This window comes from Tachyglossus aculeatus, chromosome 2 (genome assembly GCF_015852505.1).
Source record: "Tachyglossus aculeatus isolate mTacAcu1 chromosome 2, mTacAcu1.pri, whole genome shotgun sequence".
Taxonomy (NCBI): Eukaryota; Metazoa; Chordata; class Mammalia; order Monotremata; family Tachyglossidae; genus Tachyglossus; species Tachyglossus aculeatus.
In genome coordinates, this window is record NC_052067.1 from 86,857,548 (window position 1) to 86,871,405 (window position 13,858).

The following is a 13,858-nucleotide window of genomic DNA, read 5'->3' on the forward strand; positions in this document are numbered from 1 at the left end:
ATTGGTAGCCACTGGAGATTTTTGAGGAGGGGAGTAACATGCCCAGAGCGTTTCTGCACAAAGACGATCTGGGTAGCTGCGTGAAGTATGGATTGAAGTGGGGAGAGACAGGAGGATGGGAGATCAGAGAGGAGGCTGATGCAGTAATCCAGTCGGGCTAGGATGAGAGATTGAACGAGTAGGGTAGCGGTTTGGATGGAGGGGAAAGGGTGGATCTTGGCGATGTTGTGGAGGTGAGACCGGCAGGATTTGGTGACAGATTGGATGTGAGGGGTGAACGAGAGAGCGGAGTCGAGGATGAGACCAAGGTTGCGGGCTTGTGAGACGGGAAGGATGGTAGTGCTGTCAACAGTGATGGGAAAGTCAGGCAGAGGGCAGGGTTTGGGAGGGAAAATAAGGAGTTCAGTCTTGGATTGACTTCTGAGGCCTAAATGATTTTTCTGACCTGCTCAGATGTTGTCAGTTGACTCAGTTTTCCTTCCACAACATTTCCTGGATCCTCCCGATTTCTCCTCACCCAAACAGCCACCACCCTGAATTAGGCACTCACCATGTCCCAGCTAGACTGCCTTATCAGCTTTCTCACTGGTGTTCCTGCCTCCTGTTTCTCCTCACCACCCTGAACTTCTCTCCGTGATCCAGATCATCTTTTTTTTAAACACCGTTCTACACCTATCTCCCCTTTCCTCAGATCTTCAAAGGTCTACCATTCCTTTTTTTTCCCTTATTTGTTAAGCGCTGAATATGTGCCAGGCACTGTATTAAGTGCTAAGGTAGTTACAAAATAATCCTGTTGGACACAGTCCATGTCCCACATGGGGGTCACAGTCTTAATCCCCATTTTACAGATGAGGTAACCGAGGCACAGAGATGTGAAGTTACTTTCCCAAGGTCACATGTCAGACAAATGGTGGAGCTGGGATTAGAAACGAACCCGGGTCCTTTTGACTCCCAGGCCTGTGCTCTATCTACTAGGCCATGCTGCTTCTCCCATTCCTCTGCATCGAGCAGAAACTCATGCTTAAGACACTCCTTAGCTCTCTTCCCTCTTAGCTACTCACTTTCTTCTCCCACTACACCTTAAGTTGTCAATTTTCTCAAGATAACCAATGCACTGGACCTCCTTCTCTTCTCTCTCCCCCTCTTGTTCATACCTTTCCTCCTACTCTAAACCTGCCAAATCCTAGTTCTTGCCATCTGCAAAACCCTTCTGAAACATCTCCAACAGGCCTTATCAGTTATTCCTTCCCCAAGCCATTTCCTCCCAACAGCCCCAACTGTGCACTTCTGCACTGCCCCATCAGTGGTATTTGAGTGTTTACTGTGTGCAGAACACTGTACTAAGTGCTTGGGAGAATACAGTTCTAGAGAGTAGGTAGACATGTTCCCTGCCTACATGAGTTTTACAGCCTAGAGGACAGACTTACAGTCTTGAGCCCTCAAGCATATCACTTCTGCACATACTAACTTACTGTTTGTGTATCTATTTTTCCTTTTTCTTCTTCTCTCTGTAACTTATTCTGTTTCTATCTCCCCAGTTGATTATACCTCCTTGAGGGCAGTCATCAGGACTCTTCACTCTGTTGTTCCTTGTCAAGCTTTCGGTTCTCTGCCCACAGAAGGTGATCATTAGTATTTTGATTAGTGGATGAGACATTGCTGTTCTTCTCCCAGAGGGCTAATTAAAATAGCCTCAGCAGGGTAACTATTTGTGAGGCTGCTGAGCTTACTCCTTCAAATCCTTTCCATGAGACAAATCTGTTGGAAGGGTTGGGCGTGATTTTAAATTCTAGTGGAAATGCTGTCCTTCCTTTTCACTGTTGCTCAACTCCTATTTTTTCCATCCTTGATCTTATGCAGTTTCTCTTCCCTAGGCCTCCCTAACCTGCTTCTTTTTATGGTAAAGTACTTACTTTGAACCAGGCACTGTACTAAATGCTAGGGTAGAGTAAAGTTAATTCGGTTGGACACAGTCCCTGTCCCATATATGGCTCACAATCTTAATCCCCATTTCACAGATGAGGTAACTGAGGCACAGAGAAGTGAACTGTCTTGCTCAAGGTCACAAAGCAGACAAGAGGTAGAGCTGGTATTAGAACTCTGGTCCTGACCCCCAGGCCCGTGCTCTTTCCCCTAGGCCATGCTGCTTCTCAAACCAAGTAGTTCTAGTGTAAGTGAGGCTAGAAAAAGTGCAGTACTGTATTTTAACAGTCACATCATCCACATGTACTAGAGATTGTGTGTGGCACTCAAACCTGTGGATACAGTCTGACTGGCAGCAGTATGGTCCTCCCCTCTAAGGACTACTCCATAGTAAAAGTAAATTAGGGGAGGTCCCAGTAATGGAGGATTCAGGACCTTCCTAAAACTTGAGAAAGAAAAAGCATCCTATTTACAGTATTTTCGTTCATGAAGGGGCTTCGAGCCCAATAGCCCTTTCTGTTTAACAGCCCCGTGGGCAGAAGTCCATCACTTTGAGTAGGCCCTGCCCAGTTTAATGGAAGCCAGACTGGGGAGTCCTGCTCCATGTGGCAGGCAGGATCCCAGGCATGACAGTTTCCTGGCTTTGAGGCCTCTGAACATTGGATCATTCCTTTCCTTACCCTTTGGGTTCTTTAAAATGGAGGGAGATTTGATGTGTTGGCAGATCTCCTTGTGAATAATAATAATGATAATAATGATAGTATTTGTTAAGTGCTTACTATGTGCAAAGCACTGTTCCAGGTGCTAGGTGGTAGGTGCTATTTATTTATTTATTTATTTTACTTGTACATTTCTATCCTATCTATTTTATTTTGTTGGTATGTTTGGTTCTGTTCTCTGTCTCCCCCTTTTAGACTGTGAGCCCACTGTTGGGTAGGGACTGTCTCTATGTGTTGCCAATTTGTACTTCCCAAGCGCTTAGTACAGTGCTCTGCACATAGTAAGCACTCAATAAATACGATTGATTGATTGATTGATAGGGAGGTTACAAGCTGATCAGGTTGTCCCATGGGGGGCTCACAGTTTTAATCCCCATTTTACAGATGAGGTCACTGAGGCACAGAGAAGTTAGTGATTGCCCAAAGTCACACAGCTAACAGTTGGTGGAGCTGGGGTTTGAACCCTATGACCTCTGACTCCAAAGCCCATGCTCTTTTCACTGAGTCATGCTGGGTTTTAGTCTTCATCATCAATACTATTTACTAAGCCTTTTCTGAATGCAGAACATTGAACTAGTCGTTTGAGGAACATAAAAATGGCATTTGTTAAGCGTTTGTGCCAAGTTTATTATGTACTAAGTGCTGGGGTGAATTCAAGCAAATGGGGTTGGACACAGTCCCTGACCCACGTGGGTCTCACAGTCTCAATCCCCATTTTACAGATGACGTAACAGAGGCCCAGAAAAGTAAAGTGACTTGCCCAAGGTAACACAGCAGACATGTGGCAGAGCCAGGATTAGAACCCATGACTTTCTGACTCCCAGACTCGTGCTCTCTCCACTATGTCATGCTGCTTCACATACCCTACAAGTCCAAAGATGGAGACATCCTTATTCTCTAACTGGGGACATGAAGGCACAAATTGTTAAATAGGTTAAAGAGCAGCAGCATAACTACAAATGATTAAAACATGCAAGTACTTTCCCCAGTGCATAGTACTGACCACACAATTAGTGCTCAATAAATACCATTGACTGACTGAAACAACCAAATAACCAACAAACAGAATCACATAATTGTGGTGTTTGTTAAGCACTATGTGTCTCACTGTTTTAAGCACTAGGGTAGTTACAAGGTTATCAGGTTGGGCACAGTCCCTGTCCCACATGGGGCTCAGTCTCAATTTCCATTTTACAGTTGAGGTTACTGAGGCACAGAGGAGTGAAATGACTTGCCCAAGGCCACAGAGCAGACAAGTGGTGGAGCTGGGATTAGAACCCAAGACCTTCTGACTCCCAGGCCCGTGCTGTATCCACTCTACCATGCTGCTTCCCCATGTGAATGTGGCTGTTTGGGGGGGCTGGGGGGTGCACAGGACTCCATAGGTCTTAAATTTTGATTAATGCTGAGGAGGTGTGATGGCTTCATGGAAGGCCCAGAGCTGGTACTCCATCTCTGCTCTAGGTCCCAGGTAATAGCCTGTCATTATTTTGGAGCTGGGTGTCTGTCTGCATGAGCAAGTAAATTCCTTAAAGAAATCTCTGTTGAAAAATCTGTTTTGAGTCTGAAGTTACACGGTGTTAATGGATGTGGTACCAGCAGCGTGGCTCAGAGGAAAGAGCACGGGCTTTGGAGTCAGAGGTCATGGGCTCAAATCCCGGCTCTGCCAATTGTCAGCTGTGTGACTTTGGGCAAGTCACTCAACTACTCTGTGTCTCACTTACCTCATCTGGAAAATGGGGATGAAGACTGTGAGCCCCCCATGGGACAACCTGATCACCTTGTAACCTCCCCAGTGCTTAGAACAGTGCTTTGCACATAAGTGCTTAATAAATGCCATCTTCATTTATTATTTATTTAATAATAATAATAATAATAATTGTGGTATTTAAGTGTTTATTTTGTGTAAGGCACTGTACTAAACGCTGGGGTGGATACAAGCTAATCAGGTTGGACATAGTCCTTGCTTCTCATAGGACTCAGTCTTAATGCCCATTTTACAGCTGAGGGAACTGGGGCACAGTTCCCTTGCCCAAGGTCACAAAGCAGACAAGTGGCAGAGCTGAGGTTAGAACCCAGGTCCTTTTGACTCCCAGGCCTGTGCTCTATCCACTAGACAACACAGATGAGTTGAGGATAATGCCAAGGTTACAGGCTTGTGAAATGGAGGAGAGTGGTGTTGTCTGCAATTATGGGAAAGTCTTGGGGAGGACAGGATTTGTGTAGAAAGATGAATTCTGTTTTGGACATGTTAAGTTTGAAGTGTTGGCAGTACATAAAGGCAGGATGCAGAAGAGTAACAGCATGGCCTTCTGAAAAGAGCATGGACTTGGGAGTCAGAGGACCTGGGATCTAGTTTGACTCAGCCAGTTGCTTGCTGTGTGACCTTAGGCAAGTCATGTAATCTCTTTGTGCTCAGTCCCCTCAACTGTAAAATGAGGATTCAATACCTGTTCTCCCTCCTACTTAGATTGTGAGCCCCATGCAGGACAAGGAACTCTGTCCAACCTAACTTGTATCTACTCCAGTGCTTAGAATAATGATTGACACATTGTAAGCACTTAACAAATGCCACTAAAAAAAAGAAGGAAATGTGAGACTGTAGAGGAGAGAGGTCAGGGCTGCAGAGATAGATTGGGGAATCATTTTGGTAGTTAAAGTTGTTGTCTCACAGTCAAAGTACCTAATCTGCTCACCATATAGTACCATGTTCCTACCTCCTGTAATAAACAAGAAATCCCCCTCCTGATAGTGCACTAACAAGCTACTTAACATTAGCGGGTTTAGTTGAATTGGGAGAATCCTTTGGAACTGTTGGTGTTCTCTGTGCTGCCACAGGGCCCTTAGCTATATTTCTTCCCCTGTGATTGCAATATTAAAAGGTAAAAAAAATACAGCGGCTTTGTGTGTTTTGCAGATGCTTGTTTTTCTCTTGGTTGTGCCTCTTGTGAATATAGTAATCAGTGTTACTTGTTGAGTACTAACTCTGTGAAGAGCACTGCATTATTCTCTTGAGAGAATACAATAGTTGGTTGACACAATCCGTGTCCACAAGGTGCTTGCAGACTAGAGGGGGAGACAGACATTAAAAAAAAAAAAAAAGAAAAAAAGATAGTTTGCCCTTCCAGGGTTTTGAAACTTGGAGTTTGTCATACATTTGGTAGCGCTGAGCAAAGCTGTTTGGATTTTCCTTAGTTTTTCCACTTAAAATTTTCATTGGCTGGTTTTCAGTTGTCAGAGATACTCAATCCTTTAGATTCCGAATAAAATGAGCTCAATTCTAAGTCAAATTTCCTTTCTTACAGGAGAGAAAGCTTGAAAAGATCTGTTTTTCAAGGAAAAACATTGTAATGGCATTTAGAAATGTTTTAAAGACCAGCTTGTCACTGAGAGGGGCTGAGAGTACCCCTCTTCTACTTTCCAGATAGACATGAGTCCCCATCCTACTTTTCTCCTCTTCTCCTGGTTTTTTGCTCCTTTCTCCCCACTTCTTCATTTTCCAAGCCAGTTGTTAGTGATCTTATGAAGACTTGCAGTCAATTTTGCTTTAAAACCTTTTCTGACAATCTTTCCCGCCAGCATTGTTCAAGGTTCTGTGTTGAAGAAAGGTGGCTGCTTGCAAATTTAGCGGTTGAAAGTACAGTGTCAACATATGTGTCCTCACTTAAGGAAGACTTTTTGTTTTTTCTTCAACATGGGAGCATTATTATACCCTTCGAAATGGAAATACAGAGTTTTGGGGATGTGGAGCATTATCAATAAGAAGTTTATTTGTGCTGATTCTCAAATGCAATATTCTGGGAGTTCAGATAGCTCCCACTTCTGAGGGAATAACTGGCCTCTTGGTAGTTTCCAGGTGAATTTTTGTTTTCCCTTATTTTAAAATTATAGGTTCTACATCAGATAATTTCATCTTTCTCCTCTATTGTTACCACACAAAATCTGCCTGTCTCCCTGCTTCTTATCCCTTGTTTGGTTAATTCCAGGAAAATAAAACTGCCCAGTAGTTCCCTGATTCTCTCCACAATAAACAAAAACACTTTATGCTCAGCTTTAAGGCTCTCAACCAGCTTGTCCCACCTCTTACATTTATTAATAATAATAATAATTGTGGCATTTGCTAAGTGCTTACTGTGTGCCAGGCACTGTACTATATGCTGGGGAAATACGAGATAATCGGATGGACCCAGTCCCTGTTCCCCACAGGGCTAACAGTCGAAGTAGGAGGGAGAACAAATATTGATTTCCCATTTTACAGATGAGGAAATTGAGGACCAGAGGAGCTAAGTGACATGCCCAAAGCTTCCCAGTGGGCAAGTGGTAGAGCTGGGGTAAGAACCCAGGTCCTCTGACTCCCAGGCCCCCTGTTCTTTCCACTAGGCCATGCTGCTTCTCTACTTTTCACTTTATTCTCTCACCCATTACTCCCCACCTCACTCTGGCTTTACTCTTGCCTCTCCCGTCTATTCCCCCCCCCCCCCCCATCTTTACGCCCCCAATCCACCCATGCTTTTCCCCTCCCGTGGAATTCCATTGCTTCCCAAAATCCAGCAGAACCCCACTCTCCCGACATTCAGTACCATCCTAAAGTCCCAACCTCCTCATACAAACCTTCCCCTATTAATTTCCCATACCAGCCATCTCCAGCGTATATGTATTTTAATGGTATTTAAGTGCTTAACATGTGCTGTGCACTGTACTCTGTGCTGGGCTACAGATCCTGAGCACATCTCTATGTGTACATTGTTATATATATTATTCTGTTTGTAAATATTTTTCTGTCTTTTTTTCAGTTGAGTAGAAACTCATGGGCAGCAAATATGTCATTTCTGTTTAGTACTTCCTAAATGGTTAGTACAATGCATTGCACCTGATGGGTGCTAAATAAATACTGTTACTGTGGTCCTGTTTTTCAGGAGCTTCTAAGGACTGGTGGAGAAGGGAGACAGGAACAGAATTACCCAGACCTCTTCAGCGCAGGGCATCAGGCCGAGGGAGCAGCAAGTAAGTGGTGAGTAGAGACTGCTGTAGCCATGGGCTGTTTCCTGGTGGTGAATCCTCTCTAGATGCAGTGGTGAGAGAAGAGTGGTACAGGCTGCTTCTCTTCTCCTCTAGACTGTAAACTCTTTATTGGCAGGGAACATGTCATTGCTCTCTTACATTGCACTCTCCCTGGTGCTTTGTACAGTGCTCTCCACACAGTACTCACTAGATGCCATTGATCGATCCTCATGTCTGCAACTGTCATAACCTGCTGCCTTACAGCATGCTTCCTACCACTTAGTGACTTCCACTCTCCTGGCACAATGAGGGGATTTTGGGGGTCCTGCCGGCCATGGTGATTTTTCTGATAATTGTATAGGTGACCAGAATTCTGAAGCCCCCCCATCCAATGTGGAGCTCGCAGACACTCTACTCTTCTGCTTTCACCCTTCTGGAAACTAGGGGAGGCCTGTATCAATAATATTGATTTAATGACACCGATGTACAGAACACTGTTCTAGTTGCTTGGAATTCTACAAAAGTAAGTAAAGAAGTGATCCTGCCTGAGTCTAATGGGAGAGCCAATAGAAATAAATTGCTGAACATTCTAATAATAATAGTAATTATTTAAGTACTTTGTGTCAATCACTGTATAGAATGGAGAGAGGCAAGAGGCAAGGGAATCTGGTCCTTGCCCATAAAGTTTAAAGGGAAAGGAGAACAGATATTTCATCCCCATTTAACAGGTGAGAAAACTGAGGCATAGAGAAGTTAAGTGACTTGTTCAAGGTTAAATAGCAAAGAGGAGTTGCCAGTATATAGAACCAGATCCCCTGACTCCAAGGCCCATGCTCTTTCCCCTGGGTCATGCAGCTTCAGCTTGTGGGAACAAACAGTTCCATGCACGAATGCTGAACTGACTGAAGGAATGGCATGATCAGGAAGGGGCACACACGTGTGTGTGTGTGAGTATGTGTGCGCACACATGCGTGTGCATGCATGGGTTGGGGTGTATGTGGGTGGCTAGGAGATCGTGGGTGTTGGTAGTTAATCAAGAAATCCTTCCTGGGTGAGGCAGATTCTTTTAGGAAGATTTGGGAGAAGTAGTAGTAATAATATTAAGCATTTAGTACAATCATCTGTAAACAGTAAGAGCTGGGGAAGTGTACACAGCTGGAAATTTGACCCAGACCCTGTCCCTAGAGGGACTCACAGTCTGAAAAGGAAGACTTGGAGGCAGTGGTACACATTGGAGAGATAACAGGTCTGGGATTCAGGAGACCTGAGTTTTAGTTCTGGCTCCATGCCTCCTGTGGGATCTTGGGCAAGTCATTAACTTTTGAATGTGCGTCAGTTTCTTCATCTGTTAAATGGAGAAAAACTCCTGCTCTCCCTCTGTCCTAGACTTTGGTCCCCATATAGGACAGATATTGTGTCAAATCTGTCTCTCTCAGTGCTTAATACAGTGCCTGGCTCATAGTAAGTGCTTGTGGGCAGGGAATGTGTCTACCAATTTTGTTATATTATACTCTCCCAGTCAGTTGTATTTATTGATCACTTACTGTGTGCAGAGCATTGTACTAAGAACTTGGGAAAGTAAAATACAAGAGTAGGTAGACACGTTCCATACCCACAGAGCGCTCACAGTCTAGGGGGAGAGACAGACGTGAATAGAAATAAATTATGGATATGTACACAAGTGCTGTGAGGTTAAAGGAGAGGTGAATAAAGGGAGCAAATTGGGGCGATGCAGAAAGGAGTGGGGAAAGAGGGCTTAGTCAAGGTCTCTTGGAGGAGATGTGCCTTCAGTAATGTTTTGAAGGTGGGGAGAGTACGAGCGCTTAGTAAAATGCTCTGCACACAGCAAGTGCTCAATGAATATGATTGATGTGGTTTGGTAACATGAAGGTGGGGAGGGTGTAAAAGGTGGGTCTTCAGGAAGGCTTGGCTGATCAACTGACCCAGAGCTAAAACACAGCATGATCATTGCCTAATAATTTTTCATAATTAATATAGAGAAAGACCTTTATCCTTCAGTTTGGAAACAACTCTGGGGTATACTTTTTTAACTGACCTATTTTCTGGTCTTGTAAAACTGTGGTTTGTCATCAGGATTTTATTTTTCTGAGGTATTGAATAATTTTGAAGGAAGATAATAAGAATAATGATGGCATTTATTAAGCGCTTACTATGTGCAAAGCACTGTTCTAAGTGTTGGGGAGGTTACAAGGTGATCAGGTTATCCCACAGGGGGCTCACAGTCTTAATCCCCATTTGACAGATGAGGTAACTGAGGCACAGAGAAGTGAAGTGACTTGTCCAAAGTCACACAGTTGATAATTGATGGAGTCGGGATTTGAACCCATGACCACTGACTCCAAAGCCTGTGCTCTTTCCAGTGAGCCAAGCTGCTTCTCTAGTGTCAAAAAGATAGTGTGAAAAACTAAAAAGAATGGGAAAAGAAGCACCTTTGTACAAACAGAGCCAGTTTGGAGGCTTCTGTTCAGAAGATGTTATTCTGTAGTCACAAGTTGCTCCATCCAGGGAATTCAGGATTTTGGCAGAAATACAGAAAGTTGCCCTCTTCACCCTTTATTCCACAGAAATGTAGTCCATGTAACCCATCTTTTAGATAATTTGGCCTTTGTGGAAACATCACATTGTAGACTATAAAGAGCTTTGAATATTTTTCGTGATTGTAAAGTAAATACAGAAATATGAGAGGGAAAGAATGCAACTTCTTTGGATCACTGCAGACACAGTAAAGAAATTTTATTTTTGGTGCCTCAGATGATCCAGTTGGAAGAGGCCTACAAATCAGTGACAAAATCTACTCCTTTCCCAGAAGTAATGATTAAATCTTAGAAGATGAAGGCTAGTTATTGAGAAAATCAGGAAGAGGTTAAAATTTTGCTTTGAGGTTTTTCCCATTTGTTTCAACTGTAAAAAGGTAAGAATGGAAAATCAACTTCCTTGAAATATGTGTCCTCTTGACCTTAAATCAAAAGCAAATGTTTTCCACTGAAATTTTACAGCAAGGAAGAGACAACAGAAGTGCTGAAATCATCATGTCTGTCAGGAATCTTGGAGTAACTTTGAGGTTATGACCCAATGCCTGGCCCATGCTGTAGTAATGTCTTGAAGAATGTGGCCTAGTGAATAGACCTTGGGCCTGGGTGTCTGAAAGACCTAGGTTCTAATCCCAGCTTTGCCCCTTGTCTGTGTGACTTTGGGCAAGTAACTTCACTTCTCTGTGGCTCATTTCCCTCATTTGTAAAATGGGGATTAAGATTGTGAGCCCTATGTGGGACAGGGACTGTGTCCAACCTGATTATTTTGTATCTACCTTAGCACTTAGAACAGTGTCTGGCACATAGTAAGCACTTAGCAAATAACAAATTGTTATTATTACTATTATTAATAATGTTTTAGAGAGAAATTCAACATTCCACTAATCACTCACTGCCCTTGGGAATCACTTCATCTAAGGATTTTCATCCCTTTTTTATTTTTTTAAAATAAACAGCATTTCTGTGAGCCTAAAGTTTCACCTGAAATATTACCTGTTCACACCAGCCTCCTGCACAGTGTGCATAAGTACCCCCCCCCCCCCCATTTTTTCCTCCACTTCCAGACATCTCTGTGAGGAATACTTTTTGGAGTCAGAACTGAGGGAGCAACAGAAGCTACTCCTGCAGCTGATGCCATTAGCCCCACTGGAAACCTTGTTTCTTGCTGTACTCCTGACATAGGCATGAAACCTGGGCAAGTTGGCAGAGACAGGAACAATTTTCTCTCCTCATCATCACGACAGTATTTATTGATCACTTACTGGGTGCCGAGCACTGTATTAAGCTCTTAACTGCAGAACTAATACAGCTGCCTCCTCTGAAGCATACCACATTTTTTTAAAAAATGGTATTTAATTGCTTGCTATGGGGCAGGCACTGTGCTAAGTGTTGGGTAAATATAAGCTAATCAGGTAGGACACAGTCACTATCCCACCTGGGTCTCAGTCTTTATCCCTGTTTTACAGATAAGGTAACTGAGGCACAGAGAAGTTGTGACTTGTTCAAGATCACACAACAGATAAGTGGTGGAGCTGAGACTAGAACCCAAGTCCTCTGACTCCCAGGCCCATGCTCTATCCATGAGACTACCAGAGACATCATTTTGTCAGAGAAATGGCAGAAGTCAGGTGATTTGGGTTGTCTATCAGCCTTGTCTCTGGCTGTGTTACCATAGGGAAGTCACTTAAACTCTCTAGGCCTCAGTTTCCTCATCTGTGAGACTTGGCTAATAATGCCTGCCTCTCGCTACCTAACTAAGATGTAAGAACAAAATGAGTAGTGATATGAAAGAGCAGCATGTCCTAGCAGATAGAGCATGGGCTTCGGAATCAAAGGTCCTGGGTTCCCTCCAGTCCGTAAGCTTGTTGTGGCCAGGAATGTATCTGTTTAGTTTTGTGTTCTCCCAAGAGCTCAGTACAGTGCTCAGCATACAGTAAATGCTCAATAAATATGATTGACTGATTGGCTAATTCCGGCTCTTTCATTCATTCATTCAGTCATATTTATTGAGCATTTACTGTGTGCAGAGCACCGTACTAAGCGCTTAGGAAAGTACAATGTTAACAATAAACTGACACATTACATTCCCTGCCTTCAACAAGTTTACAGTCAACTTGTCTGTTGTGTGACCTTGAGAAAATAAAAATGTTTAAACAAATTCAAGATATTCTTTTGGCCTGGAATGGAAAACTCTGATTTGTTGGCCTTTTGTCCTAGGGTTTAAAACATGGGCTGCCAGATCATAGCTCTGGGGAGAAGAAGACAGAGGAAGCCTTGGCTGGGTCTCCTTAAAAGCATAGTTCACCCGTTCTCAACCTTGCCTAAGTGTGTGTACCTGTTTCCAGGTGTGTACTCCTGTCTGTAGTAGTGCTGAGACCACATTGTCATTTTCACATTTTTTTTATGGTATTAAGCATTTACTTTGTGCTAGGCACTGTACTAAATCCTGGAGTAGATACATAATGCCTGTCCCTTATAGGGCTCAGATTCTTAATCCACACTTAGCAGGATGAGGTAACTGAGGCACAGAGGAAAAAAAGTGACTTGTCCAGGCTCACACAGTAGATAGTGGTGGATCTGGAATTGGAACCCAAGTCCTCCGACTCCCAGGCCTGTGCTCTTTCCACTAGACCACCCTGCTTGTTGACTTGTGAGAGGAGTTCTAGAGTTGACACACGCTGCCAGAATCTCTCCACCCACCACTTACTGATAGTTCTCCCCCTCTACCAAGATGCAGGGATGTCCCTGCTACCTAATGGCTAAGTAGTCTGTAGGTTCCAAGGTTCACTTGAAAATACTTAATAATTGTGGTATTTGTTCATCCATTCATTCAATCGTTATTTGAGTGCTTACTGTGTTTAGAGCACTGCACTAAGCACTTATTTAAGCACTTACTATTTGCCAAGCAAGCTACTGAGCTCTGGGGTAGATTTGGAATAATCAGGTCCCAGATGAGGCTCACAGATTAGGAGGGAGAACAGGTATTGAATCTTCATTTTGCAAATGAGGGAACTCAGGCACAGAGAACTGAGTTGCCCAGGGTCACACAGCAGACAAGTGGAGGGGCTGGGATTAAAACCCTCCTCCAGACTGTAAAATCCTTATGGGCAGGTATTTCATTTATCATCTCTGTTGTAGTTTCCCTAGTGCTTAGTACAGTGCTCTGCACACAGTAAATGCTCAATAAACACCCTTGATGGATTGATTAGCTCTCCTGACTTTCAGTTCTGTGGTCTTTCCACTAGGCCATGCTGCTTCTGTTAAAAGATTAAAACTCTGGCAGGATTAATTGACTTTCTTCCCCTCATCCTTCCCCCTGAACTGTGGTATTGTCCACTTCTGGGAATGATTCTGCTCTTTCTAGTGAAGGTGCCCCCTTAAGTTATAGACCTGATGGTTTTCTGAACTATGACTAGGCAGTCAGAGACTTTCTGGCTTTCATATCTGAGAAGCAGCAGGGTTTCATGAAAAGAACATATTCCTGGGAGTCAGAGGACCTGGGTTCTAATTCTGGCTCCGCCACATAACCTGCTATGACCCCGGACAAATCACTTCCTTTCTCTATGCCTCAGTTAACCTCATCTGTCAAATGGGGATTAAAATCAAGCTCTGTGGGACAGGGGCTTTGTCCAACCCCAGCATTTTGTGCAGTGCCTGGTGCAT

General features: G+C 43.6%; 1 protein-coding gene across 29 annotated transcripts in view; it reads left to right on the plus strand.

Moving 5' to 3' along the window:
• Positions 1-13,858, plus strand: part of EPB41L2 (erythrocyte membrane protein band 4.1 like 2) — a 242,657-nt gene that overhangs the window by 51,827 nt on the left and 176,972 nt on the right. For 28 of the 29 annotated variants that reach the window (XR_005456148.1, XR_005456149.1, XM_038766030.1 and 25 more), the window contains exon 2: positions 7,559-7,653. The gene's annotated coding sequence lies outside the window, so the exon portion shown is untranslated. The remainder of the gene's footprint in view (positions 1-7,558; positions 7,654-13,858) is intronic. The other variant, XM_038766038.1, reaches the window with a different exon arrangement.